Here is a 15,645-nt window from a genome sequence, read left to right on the forward strand (position 1 = left end):
GGCACAACCCTCCTGTGCGACGTCTCAGCCCCCTCGCCTAGGCCGGTCGTCCCATCTGCCTGGCGCAAGCGAGTTTTCGACACCATCCACGGCCTCTCACATCCAGGGATGCGTGCGTCTTAGATACTCATGTCCGCCAAGTTTGTCTGGCCTGGACTCCACAAGGATGTGAGAGACTGGACCAACACATGCGTGGCATGTCAGCGCGCTAAGGTCCAGCAGCACACCAAGGCGCCATTGGAGTGTTTCCCGGTGCCCGAGAGGCGTTTCGACCACGTCGATCTGGTAGGCCCCTTGCCGCCGTCGCATGGTTTCACACACCTCACGATCGTCGACCGCACCACCAGATGGCCCGAGGCAGTTTCCCTCGCCTCCACCACGACCGATGTCGCGTGAGCATTCGTCTCGACATGGGTGGCCCGGTTTGGCGTGCCGACCGACATATCCTCGGACAGAGGCCCCCAGTTCACCTCCCACTTGTGGAATGCCATCACCGCCGGCCTCGGCACCAAGTTGCACAGGACAACAGCCTACCACCCGCAGGCCAATGGGGTCTGCGAGCGCTTTCATCGTTCCTTGAAAGCCTCCCTCTGCGCCAGCCTGGCCGACACCAGCTGGACCAACAAACTACCCTGGGTCCTTCTGGGATTGCGCACCGCGCCTAAAGAGGACCACCGCGCCTAAAGAGGACCTCCGCGGCCGAGATGGTCTACGGCCAACCGCTCAGAGTACCAGGCGACTTCCTCCCCCTGACAACTGAGCCGTGGCCGGCCGCCAGACAGCTTTCCCTGCACCAGGACGCGGCCCAGCAATTCCTTCCAGTGCTCACTTCACAACACGGCCCGCAGCCGTCCTACGTGCCTCGGGACTTACGACATGTGGAGTTCGTCTTCGTGCGCCGGGACGCGCACAGAGGACCGCTGCAGGCACCATACACCGGCCCCTTCTCAGCATTGGAGACGGGGGACAAAGCTTTTCTTATCGACGTCGGCAGGAAGCCGGACCTTATTTCAGTAGACCGCCTTAAACCGGCGCACCTGGACCTCAGCTTCCCATTTCGTCCGACTCTTCCCCCACGGCGGGGCAGACCTCCCGCGTTGGCGGCGGCCCCACAAGAGGACCAAGACACGCCAGAAACTTACTTCCCGGCCGCCGCCCCACCTTCGCCGGCAGCCCGTCCAGCCAGCCCACCGGCAGACCAGCCGACGAACCAACCGGCCGACCTCCCAGACAAGCCCTCCTCACACGCCAGATGGCTACTACAGCCGCTACGGCCGTTTGGTCAAACCTCCGCAGAGACTGACTTTTACAGTTAACGAGGATTCTGGGGGGGCGTAAGTGGCGTTGCCACATTGGGGAAACACTGTGTGTATGTAGATAAATCTGTATAATCCCCTTTTAACTGCTGTATTCCCCTCCCCCCCGCAAGACAGTTGCAAGCTGAGAGGAATAAGGCATGTTCAGACTTGCCTGCTGCTGAGAGAAGGAAAACCAATCAGGTTCCAGCAGGTGACCAATCCGTGAGTCATCACAGGTTCGCGGGCTTTACGAATTCAGTACTGTATTGTGAGAGTTGGAGTAAAGACCTATTTCTTGTAGCTCGCTGTGTTGCCTATTTCTTTACGCGGGAGACTGTAGTCTCCCACATTGTACTAATTTAACAGCAGGGCAAACAAGCAGCAACATTAAAGAGCTGCAGAGCACATTCTCAACAAACATTCGCAAATTATTGAGGCAGAATCAAGGCGGGTGCCATGGAGTTTGTTTATTCTTCTCCCTCCGTGATTCTAAGCATTCAAGCAGTAGGAGAGAGATTCATTTTAAGTAGAAACCATGAGTGTGATCTGTTTTACCTTGAGTATTAAAAATACCATTAAGCAGGTGCAGTTTTTGGCAGGAGCTGTCGACTTTGGGAGAAAAGTGACATCAGGAGAGAAGTTGAGGGGCCGCAATGAAGGAAGTGTGACTAGTAGGTGTTACTTATTTTGCATCACCTATTAAAGTAAATGGAGAGAAGTGTGACCCAGTCTCTCAAAAACCATAAACAGGAAATGGGTGTGACAAATAGCAGAGCTGGAGTAAGAACTCTTGGGGCCCTGGGCACCAAGGACATTTGGGGTGCCTATTTTCTGCACAACATTTCCTGCGGCCCCCTCCTCCACAAACCCACCGCATACATTGGAACAGAAACTCAAACTGCAACGGCAAATGTCATTGCTTACACTGTAGTGAACCTGCCTACTGTGTCTTGCCACTTTTGGCAGTATTTTTAGATACTAGAATATTTTGATCCAGTGGCTATATGCCATTTTTCTGCATTATGATGAGTTTTGGCATGGGCCCTGCAGCCCCACACATTAATCCGTCCTGACAAATAGGAAGCTTCCAAGACTTTTGATGGAAATTGTTGTTGTTAAACAAAACGTTTTTATATATAGCACCATTAACAGAGAAAAACCATCCCAAGGCATTTCAGAGGCATAAAAAAAATTGATTCCAAGACAAAGTTATTAGGAGTGGTGACCATAAGCTTGGTCAAATAGGTATGTTTTAAGGCGGACATAAAAGGAGAAGAGGGGGTGGTAAAGCGGATTGGGAACAGGATCTCCTGTGATTGGGGACAGACAGAGATAACAGTGTACAGAAAGAGAAGCATGTGAGTCAGATAGAATAAGGGAGAAGAGTACACAGGACTCACCGTGAGCATTACCACAGAAGATCCAATAGTACAGAAGTAAATAAGTACTTCCAAATGTTATAAACATTTTTTTTTAAATGTCAGCATTTGGAAATACTCAGCAGGTCATTGACGAACTGATAAAAGGTCATTGACTTGAAACGTTAACTTTGTTTCTCTCTCCACAGATGCTGCCTGGCGTGCTGAGTATTTCCAGCATTTTCTGTTATTTCCAATTTCCAGCATCTTCTTCAGTATTTTGCTTTTGTGTCAGGAGAATGTGGCTTGATTGTGCATGTGTGGGTAGCTGGGTTGGAAGCCATATATTTGGGATCGCACCTTCATTGTAAATGAAAAAAGAAATGGCCAGAAACATTAAAGAATTTATATTTTAATATATTGCTGTTGCTAACTGAATGCTGAACTCTGGTTTAAGTACGATAGCAAAATACTGCGGATGCTGGAAATCCGAAATAACAGAAAATGCTGGAAAAACTCAGCAGGCCAGGCAACATCCGTGGAGAGAGAAATAGTGTCAATGTTTCAGGTCGAAACCCTTCGTCAAGACTGAAAAAGCACAGGAAATGAAACCGATTAAGAGGCCAGTTTGGGGGCTGGGAAATAGGGATGAGAGAACAAAAGAGAAGTGAAGAGACATTAAGAGGTATTAAAAACGAGATGAGATGGTGATGGGACTAGTGGAGAGACAAAAGACTGCTCTAGATTAGGCATTTCACGCCTTGAAGGGTTTCGACCTGAAACGTTGACTCTCTATTTCTCTCTCCATGGATTTTGCCTGGCCTGCTGAGTTTTTCCAGCATTTTCTGTTATTTCAGGTTTAAGTATGTTGACGTTGTCTTCACAAAATTCCAGCAGTATAGGAACTAGAACAGCAGACTGTTACCAAGAAGTGCATAAGAAAATGTCAGTTAACCCATCATGCCCAGTGCATCCATGGACCTGTGTAAATTTCCATACCCCTTCCTGAAGGAGGTGATGATCCACAGATAACATTTATAAGGTGACTTTTAGTACTTTACCATAGGATATTCTTTAAAATCAAAAGGGAAGAATATGCTAAATTTGTTGAGTAAAATCAAAGTTATTATTGGCACCTATGTGACATACAAGCATAGGAAAATGAATTAAGCCCACCCTATCCAGTCAATGTTGCAACCTTGTACACCATTTACTCCCCCTCTTATCACGGTGATCTCCTGGGAAAAGGCAATAAGGTAGAGGAAACAACCCTGCAGTCTGTTCAGGAGAAACTCTCAGAAATTCCTCTCATACTCCCGAAGGCAATCAATTCAGCTGCCCATGACTCATCATAACCACAGCTAATTTGTTACCAAATCCCTATAATTGGAAATGTTCTCTTTCAGAAACTTGTCGTGTTTTATAGTACTGTAGCGACTCCACACTCGCCACATCTGAGCAGTTTATTCCAGCGAGTGATGACTCTCCAAAAGAAAGACATGCATTTATATAGCGCCATTCAGGATGTCCCAAAGCACTTTACAGTCAATGAAGTACTTTCTGAAGTGTAGTCACTGTTGTAATGTAGGAAACGCAGCAGCCAACGTGTGCACAGCAAGGTCCCACAAACAGCCATGGGATAATGACCAGATAATCTGTTTTAGTGATGTTGATCGAAGGATAGTTACTGGCCAGGACACCAGGGAGAACTCCCCTGCTCCTCTTGGAAATAGTAAATAGAAATAGGAAGCCCTAGCATCTAAAGTAGCACTTTGCCTGCAGGTTTTAGAGCTATGATCTCTGCCCTATCCCTTTCAAATAACCTATCGAACCAGATGGTTTCTAATCAGTTTATCATTTTAAAAACTTCAATCATATCCCCTCCAAGTCTGCATTTCTCCAAAACAAATATTCCTTGAAACCTATAACTAAAAGCACAAAGATTTGGCATCATCTTGGTCATTCTTCTCTACATGCCCTCCAGTGCTTTAATATCATTCACCATGTGCAAGGATTAAAATTGGACACACTAAAAGTGCAGATATACTAGAACCTTGTATCATCTAAGCATAGTGGGCCAGAAATTCGTGACCAAATGCGTGAGTACGGTCGGGGTACTCACGCATCTGGCCGTTGGAAATGCCGGCGTTCAGCATGCACAGCGCATGCGGGGAACGCCGGCATTGCCAGTCCTCGGAACGAAGGGGTTCATAGGCACAGCGCGTGCGACTGCACAGGCAGCGCTTGCGCAGTGAACTTCGTCGATTTCATTCATGGATTCAGTGAGGGTAAGTCCTTACAAGTTACACTTGAAAAAAGCATGTGTAAAGTTGTTCCAAGGCTGCGGAGGAAGATATATTTTATCGTGGAGCTTCTGAAAGGCAATATTTTTGTTTGGGAAAGGGAGGGAAGTTATTTTAAGAAATTTTAAGTAAGTTTTAAAGTTTAAATTTTTTTTTTTTAAACGGGTTTTCAGAACGGTAGGTAGAAGGAGCAATTGTGGCTGTGTGAATTGAATGTGAAAATGAGTGTTCTAAAATGAGTAATGTAACATTTCCAGCACTTTTAAGAAAGAAACTTTTCATCAGTAATAAGTAATTATGTATGTATGTCCGCATATATTCCTTTACGTATATGTATGTATGTTTTATATTCCTTTACTTATGTGTATGAATGTATGTTTTTAATTGATTTTTCAATAAGTTACTTTCTCTGAAAGTCATAATTAAATAATACATTCATACACATAAGTAAAGGAATATATACATAACACGCAAAGGAATATATACAGACATACATACTTTCAGAAGCTCCACAATAAGAAATATCTTCCTCCGCAGCCTCTGGAGCAACTGTACCCATGCTTTTTTCATGTGTAAGTTGTAAGGACTTGACCTCACTGAAAGCATGAATGAAAGCGGCGAATTTTACTGCGCACGCGTTCTGCCTCTGAACCCCTTCGTTCAGAGGACAGGAAATGCCGGTTTTCCCTGCATGCGCTGTGCATGCTGAAAACCGGCATTTCCTCCGGCCAGACGCGTAAGTACCCCGACCGTACTCGCGCATTTGGAAGGGAATTACTGGGCCAACATTTTACATGTCAATAAAATGAAAAGTTTAACAATTGCACGATTTGCCCCCTCGCATCTGCGACTGAGGGTCCAAGGAGGTGCATTGCGCAAGAGGTCATCGTCGTACGTATCCTCACACTGTTGCCTTTCGGGAACTGTATGAAGTGGTGGAAGGATTTATGGCCGTGATTAACGCTCATTCCGTGACCGTAACCATCTTTGAACCAGCCATTAGGGTGGTTAGACCTATGGCGTGAGGGTTTTACGGGCTCCCACAACCCATCTGAGGGGGGGGGCCACCCACACCCACGGACGCAAGTATCCCACTGGATGTCCACCCAGAATTTATAGTTGGAGCTCCGACTCCACTTGCCGGGACTGTCTGGAGTGGGGTTCGAAACCCTACTCCTTCTGGCCCAGCGGCGGGGATGCTTACTGCTACGCAAAAGGCCCACTCCGCACAAAAGGTGACACCCATACGTTTCCTGCGCCTTTTCCCTCCCCGTGACTGGAGCCCTATGCTGCCACTTGAAAGACCAAGCTATCACCTGCCCTTTTTGCGGCGCCTTTGACTTCTCATTACCAATGATGAGCAGGCGCTGCGCCTCCACCTCCTTGAGATTGCAGAGGTCATCATCAGTTCAATTGTGAGTTCTTTTAATGCCGTGAATTGTGCTCATTCCAGCCATTTCACGTTGCTAATCGGATTGGGCCTTTGGCATAGCGGTAGGATCCCCGCCGCTGGGCCAGATCAGGGTAGGGTTTCGAACCCCGCTCCAGACAGTCCCGGCAAGTGGAGTCGGAGCTCCGGCTCTAAATTCTGGGTTGACATCCAGTGGGATATTTGCGTCCGTGGGCGTGGGTGGCCCCCCCTCCTTGTATAGCTTGTGGGAGCCCGTAAAACTCTCCCGCCATAGGACTAACCGCCCTAATGGCTGGTTCAAAGATGGTTACGGTCACGGAATGAGCGTTAATCATGGCCATAAATCCTTCCACCACTTCATACAGTTCCCCAAAGGGAACAGTGTGAAGACACGTATGACGACGACATTGCTAAATAAATAAATGGAATTAAAAAAATTCTTTTAGGGCTTTTAAAAGTCTTTAAATTGCTTTAATTCTATTTAAAACTACTTCAGATTCTTCAAAATAATGTAAACGTTTTTAAAAGTTTATAAAAGTTACCAAAATCTTCAAAAAACTTCCAAAAACCTATTTAAACTGCTGCTTTGCATGTAAAAATGCTTAGCAGCTTGGCAGAAACATTGGGGGCGTGTCCTGTTAAACTGAGACCTCAAGGGGCATGTCTCAGTTGCACAGCGCGCTACAGGCTTCGCGCTGGCTGCACTCCTGGGCGGCGTGACGTCAAACGCTGCCCGGGATTCTTCAGATTCAAAATGGAATTCCAGGCGTCCCTGGAGGTGATCGGCAGGCGCGTCGGGTAAGTGCAAATCGGGACCTTGCACGCGCGGCAAGCCCCGTTCACGAATTTCTGGCCCAGTACTGTACTAACTAGTTTTAAATGATCACCTAGTTTACTAAGGTGCAGTGAGAATTCAAAGACTCCATGATGCAGACATGTAAATGTCAAACAACTTGCTTTTTTTGTGTACATTGTCATCTAGCTGCATGTTTTTTTTATTAGTGCTCCCAAATCAAGGAGAACCAAAGGGCCGTAAAGGTAGCAGTGTTATCTATCATGCAGTTATGTTTTGATGAAATTAAAGTGGATTTTTTTTTAAAGACCCGTGCAAATAATTTTTTTAAAATGTAAAAGTAAAAGGCACTGATACCGCTCATGCTAACCAATAAAATGTACTTCTACTGATCTCTTCCCCTTGTGTTCAATTTGTGGGACACACTGACTAGAATAGTAACAAAATTAAAGCACCCATTTTCAAAGTTCTGTGAACACATGGGCTGTAATTTTCCCCTAAAAAAAAGTACATTTTTGTGTATGTACCTTTAAGAGAAGAACTGATTCTATACTGCAGTACCGGCAGTGACCACCCCTGTATATAAAGCCATAGCAGGCTTCTGTACGTCAGTCTTAAGTTACCCTCTGTTCAGTAAATACCTGTTATTATTGTTCTCCTGCAGTCCGTGTATTATTTATACTCGGACACTACATATATGTTTGGAGCGTTGGGGCAGTTAGTGTTAAAAATGGTATTCCCGACCTGATCCCGCCCATTTCCGGTTTTACTGGAGGTAGGACAGGGCGGGGCGGGTAGCCAACCTGCTGCCGGGGGGGGGGGGGGGGGCGTTAGCTCAATTTAAAGATTGTAATGTGGCTGGAAGGCTTTTTTTCTCCCCCACCCCCCCCCCCCCTCCTCTATTTTGTGTTTAACTGCCTGTGGACGGGTTTCACACAATTTGTGAAACCTGGCAGTTAAACAGAGGTGGCCGGCCCCTGCCGATGCGCGCTCTCTTTGTTCCCTGACTCCTGCTGATGTGCTCCCTCTTCCTCTCTTCTTCCCCCCCCCCCCCGTCGATGCTCTCTCCCCCACCCCTGCCAATTGCCGATCCTCCTTCTGCGATCCCTCCCCAGGACTGAGCCCTCACTTCTGAGGCCTACCTGCCCGCAGCCAGCCAGCCTCATCTGTGGGTGGGAATCCAAGGTCTCGCATTCAAATGAGGCCCTGCCGTTAAAGTCAGCAGGGCCTGCGGGAACCCCAGCCTCCCAGGTTCCCTGCCCACCTTGGAGGCCCCCTGCCCCTAACTCTCCTCCCTTAGAAAATTTTGACTGTGATCTCACCAGGTGGTATTCACTAGTAAATAGGTAAATAAAACTGTAATTTAGACCTTGGTCTTGGTACCTTCCAAAAATGTGTCTCCATGATAAACTAATAGTTAGATTAAATTAATTTTCATGTCAACCTGACTTGGTTGTTGGGGCTTTGCTGATGACCATTGTGATTAATGTGACTGATTCTGAGAGTTTCTATTGGTCTTTCAGCTATTCCATCTGTTGGATGTCTGGATGTGTTTTGGCACAGCACCGGTCATGTTCCAGCAGACTAATGGACAAGTACCTCATCTGTTACTGTCTGTTTAGCTTGGCCTTTCTTCACATTTGTCTACATTATTTTTAAAATCATGTAGTTAAGAAACATTAAAAAATAATGAGGTTTGGAATTTTGTATCCATTCCTAGGATTTGTTTTACCGTAAGTAGTCCTTGTAATCATGTTATCTTTGGATAGTAACAAGTTCAGATACATGGGGAAAGTGTTTAAGGGCAGAAAAATAATTTATTCACACACACTAAACAATCTGTTTGCTGAAACATGATGACTCGGGATACAATGTTACCAGCACTAAGGGGCAAATCCGTTGCCATTATCTTGGGCAGTTTCATAGCCTTAAATCCTATGATGTCCCACTCATAAATGGGCAGTTAGCCATCAGACATGAGGCAGAGTAACTTTTGAGTTCAACTGAAAAAGGCAGATGTCTTCAATTCAAGAGGCCATTTGGTGCTGTTTGAAAATGTTCACTTGAAAATGTTTGGAGGCCTAGCTGTCAACTTAAATGAGCGGTGTTCATATTGGGTCCAGGTTTTGCATTTGGTGGTGAACGAACGGCGGCAACTGTTCATTACACTTACACTTGCCCACAGACATTCCATTTGCGGTAATTAGAAATTCAAAACCACGCAACACCCTCTACAGGGTATCTGGGACCTGTGAACAGGGAAAGCAACTGTGTGTCTCCTTAACCAATCAGACTGAAGAACCCTCACTGTGACATGCAGAGTCTGAACCAGAAGTTATTTTTTTCATTTGTTCATGGGATGTGGGCGTCGCTGGCAAGGCCAGCATTAATTGCTCATCCCTAATTGCCCTTGAGAATCACAGAATCACAGAAACCCCACAGTGCAGATAGAGGCCATTTCGGCCCATCGAGCCTGCACCGACACATATCCCACCCGATCCCCGTAACCCCTACACCAACACATATCCCACCCTATCCCTGTAACCCCACGTATTTAATCCCCCTAACACTAAGGGTCAATTTATCATAGCCAATCAACCTAACCCGCACATCTTTGGAGGGTGGGACGAAACCGGAGCACCCGGAGAAAACCCACGCAAACACGGGGAGAATGTGCAAACTCCACACAGACAGTCGCCCGAGGCCGGATTCGAACCCGGGTCTCTGGCGCTGTGAGGCAACAGTGCTAACCACTGCAGTCCGTGTGGTGAAGGTACTCCCATATTGCTGTTAGGGAGGGAGTTCCAGGACTTTGACTCGAGTGACCTATGAAGGAAAGACACTGGCCCAGAAATTCGGGTTGGAGGCTTCCCGCGGGTGTAAGCCTCCGACTTGCACTTACCCAGCGCGCTGGCCGTTGTACTGTGGGCCCGCATGGGATTCCGATCCTGGGCCTGCTCCAACTGCCGGCGCGCAGTGCTTGCGTATCCCAGGGGCGCAGTTAGTTCGAAGCGTCCCCTGAGATCACGTGGGCCATAGAGAGCCAATGGTAGCAGGGAATCAGTATTCATAAATTTGCGGTAATTCAGCCTTTACATAACTAAAACTTCAACAACAAAAAAAAAAAATTTTTAATCACATTTTTAAAATAACTATATAAATTACATAAAATAACTACTGTATTTTAAACAATTTAAATTTTTGAAAAAATTAATTACAGTTTCTAACGGGGCTAAAATAAACTTACCTTTCTTTAAAGTATTTAAAAATAATAAACTTGTGGAAAAAATGTTTTTATTTTACTTAATTCACCACTTGCCTTGTTAAAAGCAGGCTTTTTATAAGCGTCGCTGCTGGAGACTTACCCTCCCGGAAAAACCTGCAAAAAAAAAAAACGTAAGTTCCAGCCGTACGCGCTGCCTCTCCGGCGCACGCGTTCGACCTGTGAACCCCTTCCTTTAAGGGAACGGAAGTTCCGGTTTCCCACGCATGCGCAGTGCATGCACGAAACCGGTACTTTCGTTGGGCCTACGCTTGAGTATCCAGCGCGTACTCGCCCGTGGGGACCCGAAGTTCTGGCCCATTACATTTCCAAGTCAGGATGGTGTGTCACTTGGAGGGGAACTTGGAAGTGGTGGTGTTCCCATGTGCCTGTTGCCCTTGTCCTTCTAGGTGGTAGAGGTCACGGGTTTGGGAGGTGCTGTCGAAGAAGTCTTGGCAAGTTGCTGCACTGCATTTTGTATATGGTACACACTGCAGTCATGGTGTGCCGGTGGTGGAGGGAATGAATGTTTAAGGTGGTGTATGGGGTGCCATCAAGCAGGCTGCTTTGTCCTGCATGGTGTCGAGCTTCTTGAGTGGTGTTCTGGTCTGGTTAAATTTCTGGTCAATGGTCCAGGGTGTTGATGGTGGGAGATTCAGCGATGGTAATGCCGTTGAATGTCAATGAATGGTGGTTAGACTCTTGCTTGTTGGAGATAGTCATTGCCTGGCACTTGTGTGGCATGAATGTTACTTGCCACTTATCAGCCCAAGCCTGAATGTCATCCAGGTCTTGCTGCATGTGGGCACGGACTGCTTCATTATCTGAAGTTGTGAGTGGAACTGAACACTGGAATCATCAGCGAACTTCCCCATTTTTGACCTTTTATGATGGAGGGAAGGTCATAGAGAGTCATTGCAGCTGAAGATGGTTCGGCCTTGGACACTGCCCTGAGGAACTCCTGCAGCAATGTCCTGGGGCTGAGATAATTGTCCTCCAACAACCACAACCATCTTCCTTTGTGCTAGGTAGGACTCCAGCCAGTGGAGAGATTTCCCCTGATTCCCACTGACTTCAATTTTACTGGGGTTCCTTGATGCCACACTCGGTCAAATGCTGCCTTGATGTCAAGGGCAGTCACTCGCTCTGCCTCTGGAATTCAACTCTTTGGTGCATGTTTGGACCAAGGCTGTAATGAGGTCTGGCGCCAAGTGGTTCTGACAGAACCCAAACTGAGCATCGGTGAGCAGGTTATTGGTGAGTAAGTGCCGCCTGTTGGCTCTATCAATGACACCTTCCATCAGCATGACAGCCGGGATGTTGTTGGGGTCCATATCCTTTGCTGTGTCCAGTGCGCTCAGCCGTTTTTTGATAACGTGGAGTGAATTGAAGTGACTGAAGACTGGCTTCTGTGATGGTGGGGACCTCCGGAGGAGGCCGAGAGGGATCATCCACACGGCACTTCTGGCTGAAGATGGTTGTGAGTGCTTCAGCCTTTTGCACCCGTGGTGGGCTCCGCCATTATTGAGGATGGAGATATTCCCCCGTTAGTTGTTTAATTGCACCAGGATTCATGACTGGATGTGGCAGGACTGCAGAGCTTTGATCTGATCCATTGGTTGTGGGATCACTTGGCTTTGTCAGTAGCATGCTGTTTCCGCTGGTTAGCGTGTATGTAATCGTGTGTTGTAGCTGCACCAGGTTGACACTTTTTTCGGTACGCCTGGTGCTGCTCTGGCATGCTTTTCTACACTCCTCATTGAACCATGGCTGGTTGCCTGGCTTGATGGTAATGGTAGAATGAAGGATATGCCGGACCATGAGGTTATAAATTGTGGTGGAATACAATTCTTCTACTGCTGATGGCCCACAGTGCCTCATGGATACCCAGTTTTGAGCTGTTAGATCTGTTCTGAATCTATCCCATTTAGCATGGCGTTAGTGCCACACAACACAATGGGGAGTGTCCTCCGTGTAAGTTAGAATAGTCAATTCAATGCAAAATCATGTACAGAAAGCGAAACAAAGAGAGGGAAAGAAATATGGGACTGAGAGAGTGAGATGAGACAGAAAGAAGTAGTACAAACAGCATTTTATTTAAAAAATTTTCTAAATCTCCAACAATAATTAAAATCTGAAGGAATGAGACTCCACAGTTGTAAAAGTTAATTTTCAGTTCCAGAGGTTGTTTGGCAGGATTTCACTTGCACTTTTCCTAACTCTTTCTGGCGTGTTTAATGGGTATCAGTCACGCAAGTACTGCAACTTCATGCCTTTGCATGTGTTTCAATGCCGAGTCCCTCAGCGAGGTAATGTTCTACTGAAGCTTCTGGAGGAGCACGGCAACTTGGACAGCAACTTCTTGATTTCAGTTTTTAATTGCACATGTGTGGATGCTGGGTGCCCATCCCTGTTCATTTAGTGAATGTGATTGCTACAGAGTATGTGGCTGATATAAATTGAACAGGTTCCTAATGACTTTTGAGGTAAAATCCGGTTTTCATGTTTTTGCAAAGTACTGGCTGAGTGCTATGTTTGAGGCCAACATACTGCACCACAGAATGAAATCCTGATTTGTTCCCATGATTCTCTGCTCATGAATTTCCAAATCTGAGTTGTGCGGCTGCTAGGCCACTTTCTTTCATCCTCCTGATGGCTTTGGCAGATACCCAGAGGCAGGTTGACACGTGATGTAAAGGACCCATTAGAAAAGGTAAGAGAACCTCTTTTCTCTTCTTTAGGAGGTATCTAAGGTTTTTAAATGGGAAATACCTTGCAATTAAAGATTCTTCCTTTTAAAAATATTCTTGTAAATATAGCACTATTGAAACATGCATCATTTCAGAATTGTTTATCAAATGGAGGTTCTTTTATGACCTATTTGCCCTTCAATCTATTTGTATTGTTTGAAAAATAATGCATTGGTGACACCTGTGACTAGCATGGAAAAAACCAATGTTAATGCAACTTGCCCAAAAGTTCAGTGGGTTTTGATTTTGAGGGTCTAAACCGTTCAGATGAGGAAGGTCCAAAGTTTTAATCTTCTGTGCTGAATTAGCTGACCTCAGCTGGGACATTAGGGATGCTGCAATTGCCTCAGTGTCTCAGGTTTGTGGAGGATGAAATCAGCAAGGACCTTCTTTCTCCAGGAACATGTGTAGATGCAGGATTAAAAGACTTGAATTGCCTGCCAAACTCGTCACTCAGGCTTGAGGCTCAGACATGGATAATGGCTACTTAAAGAAAAGAAAGACTTGCATTTATATAGCGCCTTTCGCAAACACCACTTTACAGCCATTGAAGTACTTTTTGAAGTGTAGTCACTGTTGTAATGTAGGAAATGTGGCAGCCAATTTGCGCAAAGCAAGCTCCTACAAACCGCAATGTGGTGATGACCAGATAATCTGTTTTAGTGATGTTGATTGAGGGATAACTATTGGCCAGGACACCGGGGATAACTCCCCTGCTCCTCTTCGAAATCGTGCCATGGGATCGTTTACATCCACCTGAGAGAGTAGACGGGGCCTCGGCTTAACGTCTCATCCGAAAGACTGCACCTCAATGTACTCCCTCAGTACTGCACTGGAGTGTCAGCCGAGATTTTTTTGCTCAAGTCTCTGGAGTGGGACTTGAACCCGCAACCGTCAGACTTCGAAGCAAGAGTGCTTTTAATTGAGCCACGGCTGACACTTGGACAACAAGCACGTGTGAAACCATACCGCACAGAGGAAATTAATGCCTCGAGAGAAAGTGGAGTACATAAGGTACATTCTCTCTTCCACATGTCCTTGCCTCTACTTCTCTTTCCCCCTTTTCATGAAAAAAAATCCACACACTGGTGTGACTTATGTACCAGATTCTATGATTATTCAAATTTCTGTAAAATGTTGGAAGTCTCCAAAATTGGTTCTTAAATTTCAAATTCGTAAAGTGTTTCTGTAATGAGCAGTGAAAAAATGCACAGGTTTATATTTAATAATATTTAGATTTATAAAAGCAGTTGGTAACCTCTGCGTTTGCAAATTCTAGAAATAGAGTTGCCTTTAAGCACATTCTCTAGAAATTATACTATTGTAGCGGTTCGTGTAGATCGCTACTAAATAAGAGAGTTTGACTTCGACGAACTATTAACAAGTTGTTTATTTACAGGAACAGACTAATTACATCAGGTAAGATGGCAGGTGAGATGACTGACTGTAGGAGCACCGTGGTATAGGTCTTGTCCCAGCGGGGACTCCACGAGGACTGAGTTCGCAGTCCTGTGGGGAGCATGATGACGTCATCACGCTCTGCTGTGTGTTCCCGCGCTTTGGGCGTCACGTGATCGCGTCGTGCCGTTGAGGCCGAAGTCTGGAGCGGGAGCTGGAGGCGAGGCTGAGCCGGTGCTTGCCGTGGGAGCGGAAGATCGCGTCACTCCCATCGGCTGGCCGATGCGGCTGAAGACGCTAGGCCGGGCTGTGCCAGCGGCCGTCCTGGAAGGCCGAGTCGGGCCGGCAGCCACCGCACGCACGTCACGTCAGCGCGCTAGGGCGCGTCTTAAAGGGGCAATGGCCCCAACAGGTAAGTTAAAAGGGCAACGGCCCCAAAAGGTAAGTTAAACATACAGTAAAGTAAGTTAAAGGGAATTATGTGTCTTTATGTAAGGTACAACCGATGGTACCGCCACATGGGCCCCCCCCAGAATTCGCTTTAACGAGAGTCCAAGGATGAGATGGTCTGACGCTGGTGGTCTCGGCGGTCATGCTGTCTAGGCTTGGCGAGCGAGTTCCGAAGATGCTGCTCGTGAGGGGATCCGTACACGCGTCATGGCGAATAAAGTGTATCCGTCAGGCGAAGGACCGTGGAGACGTGCGAAACAGCAGGCCTTGTCAGAGTGATGGGCAGGTTGGGCAGACGCGGGCGATGACTCTGTTGATGTTGGAACAAGTCCTTGTTATAACGAACTCTGCAGGAACGCCAAACGAACGTTCCAGAAGGATTTGACAGGCGAGGTGAGTGAACTCGCCGACAGGTGAGCGATACCTTCAGGAGGCTGGAACACGCAGAACAGTGCGTGCCTTAGTGCTACGACGTTAACACAACAGAGGGTGAAGAGTTACTGTGGTAACCTGTGATCGGTGAGGCTAGCAACTTTCACGTGGCTGATCGCGGCCGCAGGATGCCCGTTGGACCCGTCCTCTGTGTGCAGCTTCAGTAGACGTTTGCGGTTGTTACAGGGAA

At 46.8% G+C, this 15,645-nt stretch overlaps 1 protein-coding gene across 2 annotated transcripts in view; it reads left to right on the forward strand.

Moving 5' to 3' along the window:
* The window catches only part of ror2 (receptor tyrosine kinase-like orphan receptor 2), a 450,069-nt gene that overhangs the window by 144,025 nt on the left and 290,399 nt on the right, over positions 1–15,645 (forward strand). The window lies entirely within an intron of this gene.

Source organism: Somniosus microcephalus, chromosome 1 (genome assembly GCF_052327205.1).
Source record: "Somniosus microcephalus isolate GS21.2 chromosome 1, FLI_Smic_1.0, whole genome shotgun sequence".
NCBI classification, from domain to species: domain Eukaryota; kingdom Metazoa; phylum Chordata; class Chondrichthyes; order Squaliformes; family Somniosidae; genus Somniosus; species Somniosus microcephalus.